At 38.5% G+C, this 18,417-nt stretch overlaps 1 protein-coding gene across 1 annotated transcript in view; it reads left to right on the top strand.

The window, feature by feature from the left end:
* The window catches only part of BMPR1B (bone morphogenetic protein receptor type 1B), a 259,034-nt gene that overhangs the window by 49,878 nt on the left and 190,739 nt on the right, over nucleotides 1–18,417 (top strand). Inside the window, exon 2 of the mRNA XM_069784232.1 lies at nucleotides 2,416–2,486. The gene's annotated coding sequence lies outside the window, so the exon portion shown is untranslated. The remainder of the gene's footprint in view (nucleotides 1–2,415; nucleotides 2,487–18,417) is intronic.

The following is an 18,417-nucleotide window of genomic DNA, read 5'->3' as shown; positions in this document are numbered from 1 at the left end:
TGAGCTAGGTTTACTGGAAAATGATCACCCTTCAGATAGAAGCAGAAGTCATTATAGGTTACTGGAAATCACTTTTTAGCCCTCAAGCCATTCTCTTATAAACTTAAAACCTTTGCTCTGGAGGGAAGGTTTACTTTAATCTAGACTTCAGAGTAGAGTTTAAATTAGTATTAAAATATAAATAATACTTTGGTTTTCAATCCTGAAATTGCTGTGCTTGATTATGATCCTTATTACTTTGAACTCAGAGGCTTATGTCCCTTACTGGGTGGGATTCTCACTGTGGGGAACCCTTCACCATAGCCTGGGTGGCTGCCAGGCAAGTCATCCTGTGAAGCCTTGGTTTACCAATGGCCGGATTTGCTTGGTCACAAAATGATGTTGCAAGAGTCGCGCATCTCCCTCTTCTCCAAATAGGAGCTGGGGGAAGAGAGAGAGAAGCAGAGCTGTGTGAATGTTTGGAAGAGGCCATGAGAGTTTGCTGATGAAGGTTTACTAACCTGAGAAAGTTTTTGCTGTTGGTGAAAGTTGCTGTTTTAAATGTGTGCTGTTAATAATTTGGTGATGACATAGCGATATAGAGTGGATTGAAAGTAAGTTGTTAAACCAAACCTTTTCTACCTGTAGCTTTGCGTAAACACCAGACAAACTTCTAGGATGTATAAGCACAATTGAACTTAGTATTTCAAAATGGATATGACCTTACATGCACAACTTGATGTATGTGAAAGGGCAGAATCCCCAATATTTAGGTCCTTTTGAAGAAGTTCAGCAATGAAAAAGGAAAGTTTCAAAATCCCTCCAGTGAATCTTAGGGAGTGAAGGCAGTAATTTTTCTGACTTTTAATCTAAGTTGAAATATATATTACAGATGCATGAGAGCTCCCAAGATGTCAATGTTACAGGTGTTTTGGGGAAGATGTACTCACCATTAGCTTCTAGTCTCTGTTAATTAGAATCGAAACCAAATGATCACAACTCACTTCAGTAGTTTGTTCTATACATGAATGTTCACAGAACTAGTATGAACAAAATGCACGGAGTTTTTCTTTTATCCCAGAAAAAGGGAAACTAATGTACACTGTGAATTAACTGTACCATTATAAGCTAGTTGCATATTTAAAATGCATAGTGTCTCATTGGTGTCACTTAAATACCTAGGTATTTTCTTTAATAACAAACAACATTATTTTTTCCTTTCAAACAACAGATTATAACAACTGTAGAGTATGAAACCTGCTGTAGGAACGAGGACAACTACTTGAATCGGGCCATTATCAGCAAGTCAGTTGGATTTATGCCCTTGCAAAATTTCTAGCTGTTCCAGTATTGTGAAGGAAATGATAAATATTTGGCCACTGTTTGGGACAGGAATGAAATTGAGCCATTCTGCAACTCTTGAATTGGTGTTGATATGTGTAAAACTACTTCAGATAAGATAAGCAGTGACATTTTAAAGATTTTAGGGAAGCCGTCTAAATGAATAATTTCTGCTTCACATTCTAGTGTGATAATGGAGTAGTTAATTAAAGAGCAAAGAAGCAAAAGCTCTGGTCTTCGTGTTTCTCCTTGTCTCTGTGCTCTTGTGCCTTTTGCTCAACCCACGAAATGGCTTTTCCTTACAATACAAGCGTGTAACGTGTTCATTCTCCAGCAGCAACCGCCAACATCATCATCATCCTACTGTAGCTGTTGCTCCATCTTCTTTTTTTCTCTTGCTTTTAGCCTCTATGATTAATTTTCCAGCCTTGTCTTCAGTCCTCTGCAGCTGACTGAAACTGCTCTTGCTGAGGACTTCAGTAAACCTTTGATGGCTACATTGCAGAATAAATGAATCTTGATCTCTCTGCTGCTTATGAGACTGTTGATCTCACCCTAAGACTTAAAACTTATGTTGCCATACAAATCCAATCCTACTCCCATGGAAGTGTTTGGGTTCTTGTGTTTGTTACATCAGAGAGGAGAGATGATCCTTGGTTTGTAAGATATGTGAATTATTAGGGCATCTAGAATTATTTTTAGTAATGTGGATCATATTATCTCATTCTTCTGGGGCCTCTATTAAGATGTAAAGGAAACCTGTGTGGTCGAAGATTGCACAATGGGTTGCAATATTGCCATTTTCTCTTGGAAGCTGATGTAATAAGTAAAAGTGTAATTTTCCTTCTAAAATAGTATTGTTGAATATTTCACTATCAATGGGCTGCAGTTCATAGGAGCATTTACCATGTTACTTGTTGAAATAATGTAGTAAATATATAACTAGCTATATGCCATCAGTGGGCTTTTTTCCAGATATCATTATATTTTTACCTGAGTGTCATACCAAAATTGAAGGTTGGTATTATTTTGCAATGCTTTAAACCTTCCTTCAGAATATCACTAATCGTTTAAAAAAATGTTCTTTGCCCACAGGGTGGAGTTCATTTCTTTTGTTCTTGGGAGCTGAATAGGAGAAAGGGACATTTCAGCTTTTCTTGATAAAGGTAAGACAGCATCTGTTGATAAAGATAAGACACTGTTCATTATTATGAGCTCATAGAAAGTTTGTCAATGGAGGGTTTGTTTATTTTGTGGTTGGGTCCGTTCCCCATACCCCGCCCCCGCCCCAAGTTCTGTGCTTTGTAGTATGTTCAATATGTGATAACATAACTTGTATTGGGAATGGAATGTGTTAATTCTGCCACACGTATCAGTAAAGGTTCTGAAGATAAGCAAGTACCTGTAGATTGGCATGACAAAGTAGATAGCAATTTGTTCTACACTACTGGAACTTGTGACATATTTCATATGCCACTGAACTGGCCTGTGCAAGTTCATGCCATCACGCTTGCACACACTTGGTGATAGCTCTTAAAAAACTTAAAAAAGTTCTGTCCATGCCACTTCTCAAAGAAAATGTGTAGACTTGCTTGGTGCTGTCTTTACTGCTCTGTATTGTCACATGAGAGTGCAGAGGTTTGATGTGAGGAGAGAAGGGTCTTGAGGCCTATTTTAATTGAGATACACCTTCAAAATTAAGCAGCAAATGCCTATCCTACTTCTGACAAGCAGCAGTAGGAGATGGAGAAGGGGATAAAACTCTGGAAGTCTTCTCAGAGGCACGTTTTCCCCAATGACTTGCCTCATGTTGTTTTAAAAACGGCTGATGTTTTATAAATTTTACAGAGTGTTAAATTAAAACCTGCAAGAAACACTTAAAGGTATAGCGTGCAACTTCGTGTTGAACTCTTAATTGCAATTTTTGATGCAGAAATCAACATAGCACTGTCTTTCCTTACTTCCATTTGGCAAATTTTGAAAAGTGTTTGTAGGTAGGTTTGATGCGACAACTGCAAAGAATGGGGTTGGTGTGGTTTAACAGCTACCATGCGCACAGCAGATTGACTATCTGTATGTCCTCCGTGCGGTGCAATGCAGGTAGGGAGCGCCAGCCTGTTTCAATTTCTGTTCAAAGGGGCTGGAATTCATACATGGTCATTTATCATTTCTCATCTGACAGAGGCTGCAGTCTCTAGCTGAGGGTGGTAATGTGTTTTAATGAGCACAAGCTGATCACTACCTATTGTGTGACTGTATCTGCAGATCCACTTTTGACTTGCTCAGCATTGTGTTTAACTGCATGGTAGTATGAAGGTGCCACTTTTATGTTAAAGTTTAGATTATCAAGAATGGCAAGGCATAAGTCTACTTCTTGAAAGTTAAATAGTTTGTAAAAGAAAAAAAGTCTTAAAATTCTAACAAACCTGAAGAGAAATTGGAAGATTCACCAGAAGTCAGATTTGTGTGTTTCTGCAGATGTAGCTGATTTTCAGGTTTTATTTGTAAGCATTATAAAACTTTTTTGAGTAGTAGTTTAAAGCAGCATAATCATGCCACTGTGTATGGATGCAGTTTTTATCAATTTACAGATGCTTACTGTACTATAGTCTACTACTTCAGGGAATGAGAAAGAGCTATAATCACCTTCCTAACCTTATGATTGTATAGGTAGGTAGACATTAAGAGTTACATTGACTTATTGCTTTGCAAAACATACAACTTAAAATATTTTCGGTATAAAAACGTTCTTTCAAATTCTTTGACTGATTTCTGAATTTAGGCTTCAGCTTTGATTTCTTATCCACTGATAAATACAAAAAATTCCCTTGAGCTCAGTAAAATCCGTCAAATGTAACCTGGTGCTCCTGTCCTACCTGCCACCCCCCCAGCCCCACCATTGCCATAATTTCAAATGTTCACTTTTTTTTTTTTTAATTTACTCAGCATGTGTAATCTCAAAGGTTAAATCGCTGTTGGATGAATTCTCAATCAATCATGAAAGGAGAAAGAAATTTTCCTGCTGAAATGGTACATCTATTGGAGGACTCACGGACTCCTAGTGAAGGAATGTGTTCCAGTGTTAGATTGCTAAAGATGCAGGGGGAAAAACTGCTATGCTAACATACATGAAAATGTATTAATAATAATTTACAGATAAATTAATATGGCCTGAGCTTAATCTCATTCTGCGAAAACCCATGTTGAAGGAAATGAGAATTTACCGGGTTAGGATTTAATTGAGTCTGATTTTTTTTTTTTCCCCTTTCTTTTTTCCCCTTCTGCCCACCACTGGAGAACTCATTTAAACTAATAGCCTTAAATATTTAATAGTACTGTACCTACTGTGTTAATTTGTTGGTTAGAGGCAAATAATTTTCTTCCTATCCTTGTAAGACTCAGTTGCCTGTATAAAGCATGGTCCTCTGGTGAAATTGTGTGCTCTTGCTTTTTCTGAACGTTGGGCAGAAGTTATTTCTCCTTAGAGATTGCTCCATACTTCTTGTGCATCCTGTAAGCCTTGCTCCGTGATATATGCAATAGGCTAGATCTGACTCACTGTACTTCTTTCTCTAGTTAGAAAAAATCAGTATGTCTGAAGTCTCATGGGTGTGTGGTTCCCCATGAGTGAACAGACAGAGCAGCAGCACTTCACTTGTTCTTTGTTACTTTGTAGGAGTGGAAGAGCTCAGAGTTCATACTTAAGTTTATCAGTACCCAGCAGGGTTTAGGAATTGCACTTAATGACAGAAATTCCCAAATGTAATCAGTGGCAGATGCAGTTTCTGGCTGTGTTGAATCGATGCTCGTGTGTAGCTGTGGGAGGAACTTGAGCTATACAGGCAGGCTCAGTTAACAGCATCACTAAAAGAAAATTATAATTTGTGAGCTCTGATGCTTCTGCTACTTTTTCAACTTAAATACTCTTGCAATGGCTGCAGCCTTCTTGAAGAAAAATGTTAACTGTTCCCTGTCTCCTACCCGCAGCCTGCTCCGAAAAGACTGGCCTTAAGGCTAAATTAATGCTTATTTTCAACATTACATGCTTCTGTATTATACACTGAAAATTTTAGTCTGTACATTCTGTGTGAGTGTAGGATGAATGCTTTGAAAACTGGGTATGCCAGCAGGCTGCCAGTTCAGCTCTGCTTTCTCCCAGGGGTGGTCTGAGTTAACGTCGTAGACTGGGAAAACTCAGGTCCTTGGGAGGGGAAGGCCAGAAACTGTCCTTCAGCTTTCCTACATCTTCCCTCACAGTTATGATGAATGGTGTAATTTTTTTTCATCACAACATAGTTCAAGTCCAAACCCAACAATCCTCCCCATGCGTGTCTTAATTCTTTATTCCTTGACCCTTTTTTAAAATCAAGAACCCCTTGGGGCATCAGCATTCTTCATACTTGTCTGGTTTACGACAGAGCATGTACGTGTTCTGCTCGGTCTTCTCCCCAAACAGAGAGCTGTGTCAGAAAGTAAAAGCTGTCCCCAATAATAATATTTGCCTCAAAGGAGCTTGACCTGCTTTATGATGTTTTTGGAAACAAAATGCAAGAATAAGCATTATATCACAAACAAAGCAAGGAAAATAAGGTTGCTGTTTTCCTTAAATATGAACAGAGCTTTAATACCACTGAAATGTTTGGTTTGCTGGGGGAGGTTAACTTTCCAGGAAGTTGGACGTTGTCTTGACTTATTTATTTTGGACATTTCCACTAATTGATTGTAATCTAATTACCAAAATATAAAGTCAGGCCTCTGAAACAGACAGAAACTGCAGTTGGAAAGATTTATTGTGATCCTTCCACTGAAGGAGGAGAATGGAGTGCCATTTACATTTCTAGTACTGTGTATAGCTGGCAGTGGAGTCACTGAGTCAGGGAAGTGTACGATGTTCTGTGATGGAACTATCCTTCAATAACTGCTCTCATGACTTCAGTTTATCAATGCATGACTTAGTTGCATGTTATAAGGTAGAACAAGTATCAACAGAGAAAGGCTGATTTGTGTAGAAAATTATGCAAGGGAACATCTTGTTATCTCTCCTGTTTCATATTCTACCAAAATAGTCCATTTCAGATTACTGGCAAGCAATTTTCAGCTTGGAAAGGTGACTACTATAAAATATAGATGCTGGGGAATGTATTTGGTTAAAATACACCCCTTTCTCACACTGGGGCTGATTTTCTTTTGTGTCTAAAAGGCGATTAGCACAGAAGAGGGAGGTGGGGGGACGAGTGGATGTTGCTGAATGGAGTGGAACAGGTTACTCATTCTTCAGAATAGCCAGAAGGTAAACTCAAGTGCACTTGAAAAACCACACTGGTAAAAAAACCCCATGCGTAGTTCAGGCTTTTAAATACAATGTTTACTATTGACTTTTATATTGGATTAGAGAATGAATCAACTCCCGAGAATGCACTGGAAAAATACGCCGTGGAGGATGTGAAGAAGTGGCAGTGTACGCTGTGGTGCTTTGCACCCTGCACCATCGCTTAAATGTGTGGTGTGTCTATGTTATATATACATATAGAATATACAATATATGTGTATATGTTCTACATACACATGTATAAATATTCTGTATATAGAATATACATATATATATGCATATACATATATATGCACACATATATATGCATGTATAGGTATGTGTACGCATAACAAGAACAAGTACAGAGATTCTCAAACTGGGGATGCAGGAAGTGTCCTGGAAGGCAGGAGATGGCCCAGGAAGACTGAATCCAGGGTTTTCCCTTCCTATCCATCCACAAACCCTTCCCATCCATCCACAAATACTCTCTCATCACCACTACTCATATGACGAGTAATGTTTAATTTGATCTTGTGAGGAGGCGGCCACAGGAGTCAGTGAGGGAGTACAAAAAACTTGCAGGCAATTGGGTGGTGGTGGTGGTGTACTAAGTGCCTTCCCCGCCCCCCAGTAGGGGAGGAAAAGGGAGAGAAGGGAGAAGGGGTTGATGGTATGATTTATTACTAGACCTGTCAGGACTGAAGTTTGGGGCACATTGGGAATGAGATTCTGTTGAGATATATGTTTATATTGTAGGGGGAGAAGAAGCAGGACAAGTGGTACAAAAAAACCCCCTTTTTTAAAAAAACAAGATAGAGGAAGAAGAATTTACAGTGCTTGAGAAACATGGAACAAGTCTGAAACCACAGACTGTGGATGGAGAAGTTGCTGACTAAAGTGTTAGCTTCAATGTGATTAGAAGAAAAAAACTTGTTCAGGTATTTATGAAAAGATGAAAATAAGGTAATACGAGTTGTGGAGGTGAGGGCAGGGTAATGTAACCTTTGCAGCCTTGAGGGATCAAAAGCAGGATGTAAACACAGAAACTAAATCCACCTTATCTTGGTACAGAAAGTTCGATTTGCATCTCCCCTGGCCTTGGATAAAAAGGCAAGCTGTAGGATGCCTAACAGAAGTTGTTCTAGCCACTGGGAGTAGAAACAAACCTATTTCATCATATGAAATGAATAATTTTCATTACAAGTGCAGGGATCTTGAGGATCCATGGAGTTGCAAGTCCACTGCTGGAAAGGCGTTAGGTGACATGTCCAGAGCAAATGAGGAGGATGCTGAGTAAGATTTTGATCTGCCAGGGTTGCCTATTGCTGACTGAGACTATTTTAACTGAATCCAGGCATATTAGTATTAAAATACCGACTACGTCAACCAGTGTTGTCTATTACAATAGCAGAAAACACTTTGGAAATAAGCTGATCACTGCAGTTCCCTGGAAATTATTATCTGCAGTCATGACTACCTAATGCACGAGAATGTAAATGTGCTGTGCCAGGGTACTACAATAGAAGCATTATGATAATGCGATAATTTCTCTTCCTGGAAAACCATAATTTAGATCACTGAAATCCGTGGGACTGAAGGACACAGTTAAAATAGAGCATGTGTTGCTCTCCTGAATAGTGCTGGCTGGACCTTAAATATGTTCCTGGGTAATGTAGTTGGAACTGTAGCATATCCCTCCATCATATTTGGGACACTGAGATATTCAGTGGCCAAAACTCTGTGTGTTATGGCTGAACAACATATTGCAAACTACTGAAACTATGCGTGAAGATACCACATTTTGATAATTGCAGCTCTGTGTCTGGAATTGCATTATTTGTATAATATATTGCACAACTTATTGGCGTGTTGAATGAATAAGAATGTCTCTGGAGACCTACAAATGGGAATACTTATTTGGAGAATTAGGAGACAAAACCAAAGGACTAAGGCTTCTGTAGAGATCAGACTGCTGCACGGAGAAAATCAAAGTCCATGTGCATGATCTAAACCATGTTTGACATACCAGGCTTTGGTTTCACCAGGAGACTCACTATGCTATTTGGTTATGTTTTTAAAACCCGCAAGTGTAAATTAGAACGAGCTAATTTTATAATTATTCCCAACAGACGCACAAGTAATTTAGTCTCAAACATGTTTATTTTATAAAGACACAATCATTCAAAAAAGAAGTGCTGAGAAACCACAAGTGGTTTGAGCAATAGAGGCTTAGAGCTTTTGCAAACATGCACGTGTTTAAAATGTGGTAGCATTTGTTTAAAAGCCATTGAGTGTTCTGTCTCTTTCTTTGTGGCTTTATGACTGTCCTTAAGAGTAATACCAAGGAACTGGAGGGTGGGAGGGTTGGTTTATTGGTGGTGGTGTTAGTTATTAATTTAGTTTAAATTCCAGGAAAAAAACTCAGTTGTTCAGACTTGAGGAATGAAGAACAAAATCATGCTTATTTAAGATGCTTCTGGAGTAGAGACTGATCTTGAGACTGAATGGAGAATGGGATTTTTTTGTTTGTTTTTACTCCTGAGACTTGATGGATTGTTCATGCTGAAGAGACAGGGATACCGCTTTAATATGTTTTTTTTCCCTGGCTCAATAGCTTGAGGAGGCAACTGCTGACAGGATACAAATATGCTGTTGGAAAGGGCACCATATACAAATATGTTAAAATCAAGATTGTAATATTAGCCTGTACACAAGTCTATAAAAAGATGGGTAGAAATGGTGAGGTTCACATATGTCATGACTCTCACCAGTTCTCTGATAGTTATTTTGGCATGACCCAAGAGGAAATAAATATTTGACAATGACAGCAGTTAAGTGCCCCACAGCTTTTTGGTCTTCTACAATGCATGGTATGATGCTACAATTTTTTTGAAAAATAGGCGAGTAATAACAATACAATTTACAGGTGGCAAACAGCTCTCAAAAACACTGCGCTTTCTGAGAGCAGTGACCTTTATTGGCTAGTTAGTCTTTGCTTCTTTTACTAGGAAAGATTAAACAAACAACTTTAGCACGGCTGTAATGTGCTGTCAAAGGTGAGTTATAGCCTACTTCACTTCTTTAAGGTGTTGTTTAAATAAATCTGTATTTGCCTTTTTGTAAGCAGTACTTTGTTTTCTGTTTTTGAGACAAGTATCGACTTTGAGGGGAGGAAAAAAGGGAGACTCGTGGTTTTTGTGTGGTTGTTCTGTTTATAATGTCTGTGTTTACTTTTATTTTATATAGTGCAGATATAAAGCTTTTTTAAAACTTTTTGTAAGATTTTTAAATACAGCTAGGTAGCAACCAGACTTTTTACATTTCCCATGTAAGTTTTTAGGATCAAATAACTAATTCTTAATCAGGCAATGTATCATGTTTTAGATTCAAGTGTCTTGCTTCTGGTGTAAGTTATTTAGCTGCATCTGAAGCCTAATGCTGCTGGAGTTAATATATAAATATCTATTTCTGGATTTTTCAAAAAGTCTACAAAAATCAAGCACCAATTTTTCAATAAAGGTAATAGTATTTAGGATTATAACTTCATGTAAGCTTTTAAAATTTCATGCCCTGCTCAAAGTAGGATAGTATGATTGGGAAGTCAAGATGACGTGAATTATAAAAAATTGTAGTAAATGGTTCTTTCAGATACCAGACCTTTCTGGCAGTTTCCATAAAATTTCTAGTATAAAGTAGACATGAGTATTTTGTGAATGAATCAATTGCTTTCTAAGTTAGAATATATATTTTAGTCTTTCAGTCTGGAGAACTCACACTGATTTAAGGAGTTTTGAGGTTTTATGGAATATCTTAAAATGTATTTAGATCTTTTCACTGAATTCTAGATAACTTTTTTAACATTGTATGGTCATTGGTTTTGTAAAATATACCAGATTCATAGCTTCAGTGAAAAATTAGATTTTTAACTTGAGTGAAGAAATATAGTCCTGATGAGAACAGATTTTAGTGGTTTGAGGAGAGGAATTATTATGAGTATTCAAGTCAGACTGCTGCATGAACTTATTTTGCTGGTCGTCTGCAATGTTTTAATACTGGTCATCAAGTTTGCAGCACAGTCTAAAACTGTAGTTCCAAGCCTTTGTCTTTGGTCAGATGTGCAAGTCACTGCTCTCATTGCTCTCTGCTCTAATAGGCATGCCTTCATATTTACATTTCCCATCAGAAAATGTGTGTTTTAAATTGTTGAGTGCAGGTTTCAAGATTGCCTCCAAAGTTGGAGAACTTTGTGCAGCAAGCGGTTACTCGTGGTACGTCCTCATCCATGTCTCACCAAGGTCAGCAGAAAGGCACCCATTGATGGCAGTGGGTGGCTGAGCACCACTGGTAGTGTTCCCCTCTAATAGGTTACTGTATGTTTTTTCTGTTAGTTTACAAGGTTATATGCTAGAAACATAATTTTGCAGTTTCAGTTATTAAAAAGTTCTGCCTTTCAGTTTTTGCAGCGATATGTATGACATGTAGGTCTTTTGTGGAGTTTTTAATGTAGATGCACTGTTTTGCCACTTTCTTCTAACAAAGAATTTTCTTGATAATCAGACATCAAAATCCTCAAATGTCTTCAGCTTCAAATTGGTATTTTATTTTAAATAGTTATCAAATACTTGAATACTTATGTAATTGCTTCCTGTAAGTTTTAATGCTGAAATATTTTATTTACATATTTAATTTTCTGTACATTATCTGTAGCATGTGTTTTCTTATTTCATTTTGATCTCCTTTTTTATGCCTCTAAGACACCTCGCAGTTTTTGAGGTTAGATGTTGGGCTTCCCTTCTGGGAATATCGGCTTAGATAAATAGGAATGAATGTTCAATATAGTCTTTGTAGCTCTCCGTTATGAAAAGCAGATGTAATAGATGATTCATACTTTTTTTACTTTAACGCTTTCCAGTTGCATTTAGCTAGTTATGTTTGTTATAAATATCGTTCACAAGAAGAAAAACCTAAATGTGATGAATATTACAAAGCCACAACAACAGAAAGTGTCACTTATTTTGTCAAAGCTGAAAGAAACTGGTTTTAGTCTTAAGGTTTCTTCAGTGATGTAAGTTTTCTCAAAATAAAGTGTATGTACCTAAAACACCAACAAACACATGAAACCTGTGAATACTGTTATTCCACATATATCTCTAATGTTTATAGACATATGAAGAATTGCACTAAACACTATTGCTACAAGGGAAAAGCAGGGACCTTAGCAAATGTGGTACCGTGTGGGAGAGAGCCTGAGGGTGGTGAGTAGATGTTCCTTTTTGTTTCATATAGCTGTGAAGTATGGGAATTCCACTTCCCTTTTTGCATGCCCATCCTGTGCTTTTAAAACATTTTCACAAATGTAAATATTGTCAGTGAGGCTTTTCATATAAAGACCACCTGGAGAACATCTTTTTGAGGGTCACAATCTTGACTGGGAGAAAATAAATTTGTTAATAGCTGAAAGCAAAATAAATAAATAAAAAAAATCACCTGGTAGTCCTATGAGAATTTCTAGCTCTTTGAATATATGTGTGTATATATATATGCACACATACTGTGGAAATTTTTGACAGAATTAAAAACCCCTTAAACAATAAGAGGTGGCAGATATGGAGATTTGGGAAGTTGTTTCCATAAAACCATGAATTATGAAATTACATTTGGATTTTAAATGCTTATATGCAGCAAATAAAATTTCAACACACACCCCCCCCCCCCCCCGAAATCCATGCAGTTTATTTTAAAGGCTTTTTTCCCCGGTTGCATTTAACAATATTTATAGGTATCGCATTAATAAAAAGTTCAGCTGCACAAAATAAATTCTCTCAGTAAAGCCTCTCCATCTAAATGTATACTCAGAGAACTTTCTACTCAGTTTTCCTTCATTAGCCTATGTGTAGTTAAAAGCTACAATTAAAATGATATCTGAGATAGGTGAGCAATGAGTTTGAGGCTTTCAGATCCAAGTCCAAAATATTTAAAAAAAAAAAAGGAAAAGAAAAAAGGATCCTACAGTACTTCAAACATGATGCATGCTCCTGTTTGGCTGCCAAAATTATCCTTGAAGACCTCATTTAAAATGATAGAGATTTACAGCACTTGTGTGTGTAGTCGATGAAGGGAAATGAAAATGTAATTGCAAGTACTCATCAAAAGCTCCAACATTCAGTTAGCTTCAGTTAAAAAGCACAGTTTATTATGAAGCGATATGGTAAAGTTGGCAGAATTTTGTCAAGTCTAAGTTGGAGCTGAATCAGCTACAGACAGGAGATTAAAGGCCCAATCCATATCCCACTGAAGTAAATTGGAAGTTTCCCATCAGATCTAAGACTTTAAAATTTGCCAAAAGATTTTGATTGTGTGTGATAAGATTTTTTTTTTTAATTTTCCATAATTATTAGAAACATTACTTTATTCATTTACGTGTGTTTAAATAAGAATAAATTAATATTGCAGCTGTAAATCCCATTGTAATATATTGTGGAAGTCATTGTGTTGATCCCAGACATTGGTGCCTGAGTCCTGGGTGTTTTGAAGAGTCGAACAGTGCCTGTTACCCTATGAGGCTGTGATCATCAATATTTGTCGCTACATCTGTGTGCTGCAGAGTGGCCAAGCCATGTGGATTTGAACCAGGTCAGATGTGAGAACTTGCTCGCGTTTTTGTCAGCCTGGCAGGAGCACACAATGAGGTATTTATAGCTGCCTCGTACCAGCTGCAGGAAGAAGGATGATACCTGATCTGGCATAAAATCTACCAAGATAAAATTACTTTCAAAAAAATTTTTAAAATTTATTTGTATCAGCAGAATGGCTTGGTACCAGTTCAGCTTTTTTTTTTTTTTTTTTTTTTTTTTTTTTTTTTTTTTTGGTCATGAGCTTTTGCTGCTTTTTTAGGTACTGAGCACCCGGAAACCACAGTTATTATCTCAGTGAACCACAGCTTACAATTATTATTGCTACATCCTAAATATTAATATATTAATGATTTAATATTATTAAATATTTGAGCTATATTGAAGTAAATTGGGCTGTTACCTGCAAGCTAGTAGTTGTTAGGGTATAATCTGAGGAGATGTTTTTTTCTTTTCCTCTTGTTGCAAAGAGGATTTTCCACGACAGGCTGCTTTCTCCTCTCCCTTCCCCCATCCTCTCCTCCCACACAAAACTTGTGCTCTTCCTTGCCATGATGTAACATAAACAGGAGTCATACTATAAGATAGAATGATACTATTTTTTAAATGGGAATTTATCAGGCATGATCCTTCTCTGTTTTCTCAGCATAACCGGTGTCATGGTGAACCTCACTCAGGAACATGGAGCTGAGCATAATGAACGACAGAAATGTCATAAAATCTGTTAGCAGACAGGGACTACTGGCCTTATTGGAGTAAATGTTTGTGGAATTGCACCCTCAGAGCAGTTGATGGTGCAGTAATACCTCACATGAGGAAACCTTATCAACAAAGGGGTAAAAGTTGTGTCATTTGTTTTAATTTCATTTTAGATATTAATATTTTCAAAGTTCAGTCAACTTGTGGGCTTTTACTAGACATGGGGTTGGTAAAAGTTTGTCGAAGAGGAATGCAGGATAATGAAAATAAACTGTTCAGCTCCAAGAGAAGAGGTGATCACCTGGGAAATGTGTTGGAAAAGGTAATTTAGGGAGAAAAAAAAAGAGAAAATTGTGAGAGGAGAAAATAATTGTTAAGTTTCAATCGCAAGTACATATGCACACATGCTGTTCTTCCATGTATAATCACATTACAGTCCAGGATAAAATGAATAGAAAAGCTTATGCAGATTTCAGTAAGTGAGCCCTGCACCACAAGATGTGGGAGGTGAAAAGCTCTGGTGAATGCCAGTCAGTTTTATCTGGGTTAGAGAAGAAACAGCACTTTCACTTCTCAATTTTATAACACTACCCACTATGTTTACACAAATACACTGAAAATAAGCTCTCAAGAGTTGACATTTACATGCAGCCACAGGAGTATCAAGAATTTCAGAGTATTGTCTGGTTTTACCTCTGAACTTGCAGCTCTGACTCACATAAGAGTCATCACTTATATGTACAAATTTGGCAGCATCAAATAATCACTGGTGACAGTTGTCATCAAAGAAAAGAAATACAGGACAAGTGTGTGGATTTAAAACAATTTATAGAACATACTTATCTGGGTTGGACCATTTCACTCATGCAGTAATTACCCGTGAAGGGTTTTGCACAACTGCTTTTTACAGTTAGCAATTACTGACTGTTGCCCATGACCAGAAGTTGGATTACTGGAGAGGTTTTTGCAGGCTGTATTGACAGTATGGCCACAAGTAGGCAACATCAGTGTTCAGCCAGGAGAATTTGATGGATAAGATAAACCCTATATAAACTAACAACCATATCCCTCTAGCTGTATGAAAGAAGATGATGGCTGTAAGGTCACGTTAAAGTCCTGAATTGTTTAGGAAAGCTTATGTCTTCCAGCTGGGAAACATCATGCAGAAACACAGAAAGTCAACTTAGGTAATTTTATCTGCTGTGTTCCCTTGGGCCAGTGCTTTGGAAAGGAGAGTAAGATCTGTCATTAGTCATTGTTGCCTCTTGTGAGCTATTAATTTATTATGCTCTTTTATGTCTGTATGTATTTTTGTAAATAGTGCTTAGATTAAAGTTAAGTGTATGTATTTGTAAAAACAGATGGATTGGACTTTCAGGGAGAGTCAAGCTTTTTGCCTCTGAGTAGGGCTGGTACCATTCATACTCATGTAAAACATCTACACTTCTCTGCTGTCTGTGAAAGGTTTAGTAAATTTAGAAGCAAGACTAATGGTTGGTGGTAAGAGCAAGTTGCAGAAACTCCAATTCCAGTTTTTCTCGCTTTTATTAACAAAGGAACAGGCCATGTGTGCTGGATATCTTCAGTAACTTGGTAGAACTTCACACATCCACCTCTGTACTCACAAAGGGCTTTTGGGGATGCTTAAGTGCTGTTCTGTCCCAGGGCTGTGTGTACACAGTCATGGAGTGATCAGGAGAGCGCTGTGTAAGAACTCCTGAAGGATCTTTCAAGGTAATGTGTAAATTTAGCATTGTTGTTTTATGAAATAATCTTTCAGCTTTTCCAGCTTTTGATCCCATTACAGAGGTGCTTTGTGTTGAGGTAAATAGAAACCTTGGAAACACAATGTGATGCTATGTAATCGAGTTCTCCGAAAGTTGTGAATGAAACTGTGTCCTCATTGTAGGAAACTCAACTGGGATGCACAAACAGGCAGTACTTGAGCAGTCAGTGAACTCAGCTTTTTGAAAGGAGATGAGGCACAAGCTACATAGCTTTAAAAGTCTCAGGCAAGTTTGACTTGTCTTTAGATGAATCAAATATATTCTGTGGCTGCTACGGTTTGATGAGGAGTATTGTTTGACTTCACTGTGCCACAGGCAGTTGTTCTGCTATTTTTAAAGTCTTGGATTCAGTAAAAAATGGATTAAGAATAATAAAAAAAAAAGGGTGACAAAATCTCACTGTGGATTCTGGTATTCAGTGGCTCCAGGCAAGCAAGGTGATGACATAAAATTAGGATGCGTATTTAGGTTAGTGTTTTGGCAAGGTAAAGGGTGGGTTAACAAGGCAAAGATAGTAATTAGAGAAACTCCTGGTTTAATTTCTCTTTTAGTTTCTCATTAGGTTTTGCCTTTGCGTGTAGTCATCTGCGGCATGATTTTACGCTTTATCATGTTGAAAGGGGAGATTGTAATTTGGATGCAGGCTTTGGCATGAACAGCCTTCTGGCAGAGGGAAGGTTCTCTGGCAAGGATGGATCCTGAAAGGAGGGACTCCAGGAGAAATCATACTTGCAGAAAACCTGGCCTGTTAATACAGCATGACCCTTTGCATGCTGTCTCTTGATTCTTGACTGTAGCCTTGAGCTAGAGCTCTTCTTTGGAGCTTAGCTTCTGCCCTCTAAATGTCATTTTGTCCATCTTTTGCCTGACAAGGGTGGACAATGGAAGTGTTGCAGCTTTGCAGTGTCCCCGTTATTTCTGTGTCAGTTCCTTAAGTGGAAGGGCAAGAGTTGCTGAGAAAGAAGATGAAGGTTTGGGAATGTGTGCCTGGAGCTGAAAGGAGGATTGAAGCACATGCAAAGGTGCTTTGGCACTGCAAGAAGGTGTTGTATGGGTAACCTGAGTTGAACTATGTACTAGTGTAACAGTTGGGGTTCCCTTCTATGAAAGATGCGATAATACTGAGTTACCGGAGGCTTTTCACCCTTTCTTAGTTAAAAGAAAAGCTCATTTGAGGCCTAGTTGCAATGTTGCTACTAAGCTGTTGTGGTTTAACCCCAGCCAGCTGCTAAAAACCATGCAGCTGCTCACTCACTCCCCCCCACCCAGTGGGATAGGGGACAAAATTGGGAAAAGGAGCAAAACCCGTGGGTTGAGATAAGAACGATTTAATAGAACAGAAGAGAAGAAACTAGTAATGATAATGATAACACTAATAAAATGACAACAGCAGTAATAAAAGGATTGGAATGTACAAATGATGCGCAGGGCAATTGCTCACCACCCGCCAACCGACACCCAGCCAGTCCCCAAGCGGCGATTCCCTGCCGCTTCCCCCACTTCCCAGTTCCTAAACTAGATGGGATGTCCCATGGTATGGAATACACCGTTGGCCAGTTTGGGTCAGGTGCCCTGGCTGTGTCCTGTGCCAACTTCTTGTGCCCTGGCTGGGCATGAGAAGCTGAAAAATCCTTGACTTTAGTCTAAACACTACTGAGCAACAACTGAAAACATCAGTGTTATCAACATTCTTCACATACTGAACTCAAAACATAGCACTGTACCAGCTACTAGGAAGACAGTTAACTCTATCCCAGCTGAAACCAGGAGATAAGTATGATGAGCCCTCTTTACCCAGGGCTCCACTCCCATCTGAATGGGTTTTTGGATGCCAGAAATGGGTTATCCCAGTGTTGCCAGCAAGCGTGACCCACAGCGCAGTGTGAAGAGAAATCCAGTATGCGTACTATGGAGATAATGTTCTCCCACTCATACTCTCTGTGGCTTGCGTGCTTGCGTGGTGCCTTTCCCAGCTCCCTCTGTCATTTTAGCTGTCTGAATGCTGGAAATATGTAAGTTTTTTTCTGTTTGCATTGTCTGTGAACAGATGGCTTGGTGGCCAGTGGTTGCTCCTGCTGCTGTTGGTTTTGCTGTTGTTCTCAGGTGCCTCACAGAGAGCTTTCCCAGCCTAGAGCTAGCCTTATGCTCCGCTATGAGGGTAGTGCTCCAAAGCTGAAGAAACCTGAGAAGGAGAGACAGCCTTCCTGCAAGTAACAGATGGTTACTGTTTTAAATACAGGGGAAAAAAAAAATTAAAAAAAAATAAATATGGATTCCTGCCTAACATGGAATGCTGGGAGAGAAGGGAGGGTTTTCTTGCGGGGGTGTCTGAAGGGAAAAGAGGTGGAAAGAGGGAGGTGAGGGATGAAAAAGAGAAAAATTGATTGGAGCTTTTTCATATCCTACTTAATCACAGTCATATGTCAGGCTGGCTGAGAGGAGGAGGGAGGGGATGGCTTGTTGAAATCTGTAGCGTGCTGGAATTCTGCGAGTGAGTTGTGCAGTGTGGTGAGTCCTGTGGCTTGCTGCTGCCCTGATGAATAGAGCCTTTCCAGAGCTGCCAAGCCCGAAGCAAATGTGGTCAGGGATTTATTACGAAATGTACCAAACCTTGGCATGGGGCTAATTGCATATAACAAGGAGTGTGCTGGAAACTCAGACCTGAAAG

This window comes from Haliaeetus albicilla, chromosome 1, assembly GCF_947461875.1.
Source record: "Haliaeetus albicilla chromosome 1, bHalAlb1.1, whole genome shotgun sequence".
NCBI classification, from domain to species: Eukaryota; Metazoa; Chordata; class Aves; order Accipitriformes; family Accipitridae; genus Haliaeetus; species Haliaeetus albicilla.
The sequence above is the reverse complement of the archived record's forward strand: the minus strand, read 5'-3'. Positions and strand labels throughout refer to the sequence as shown.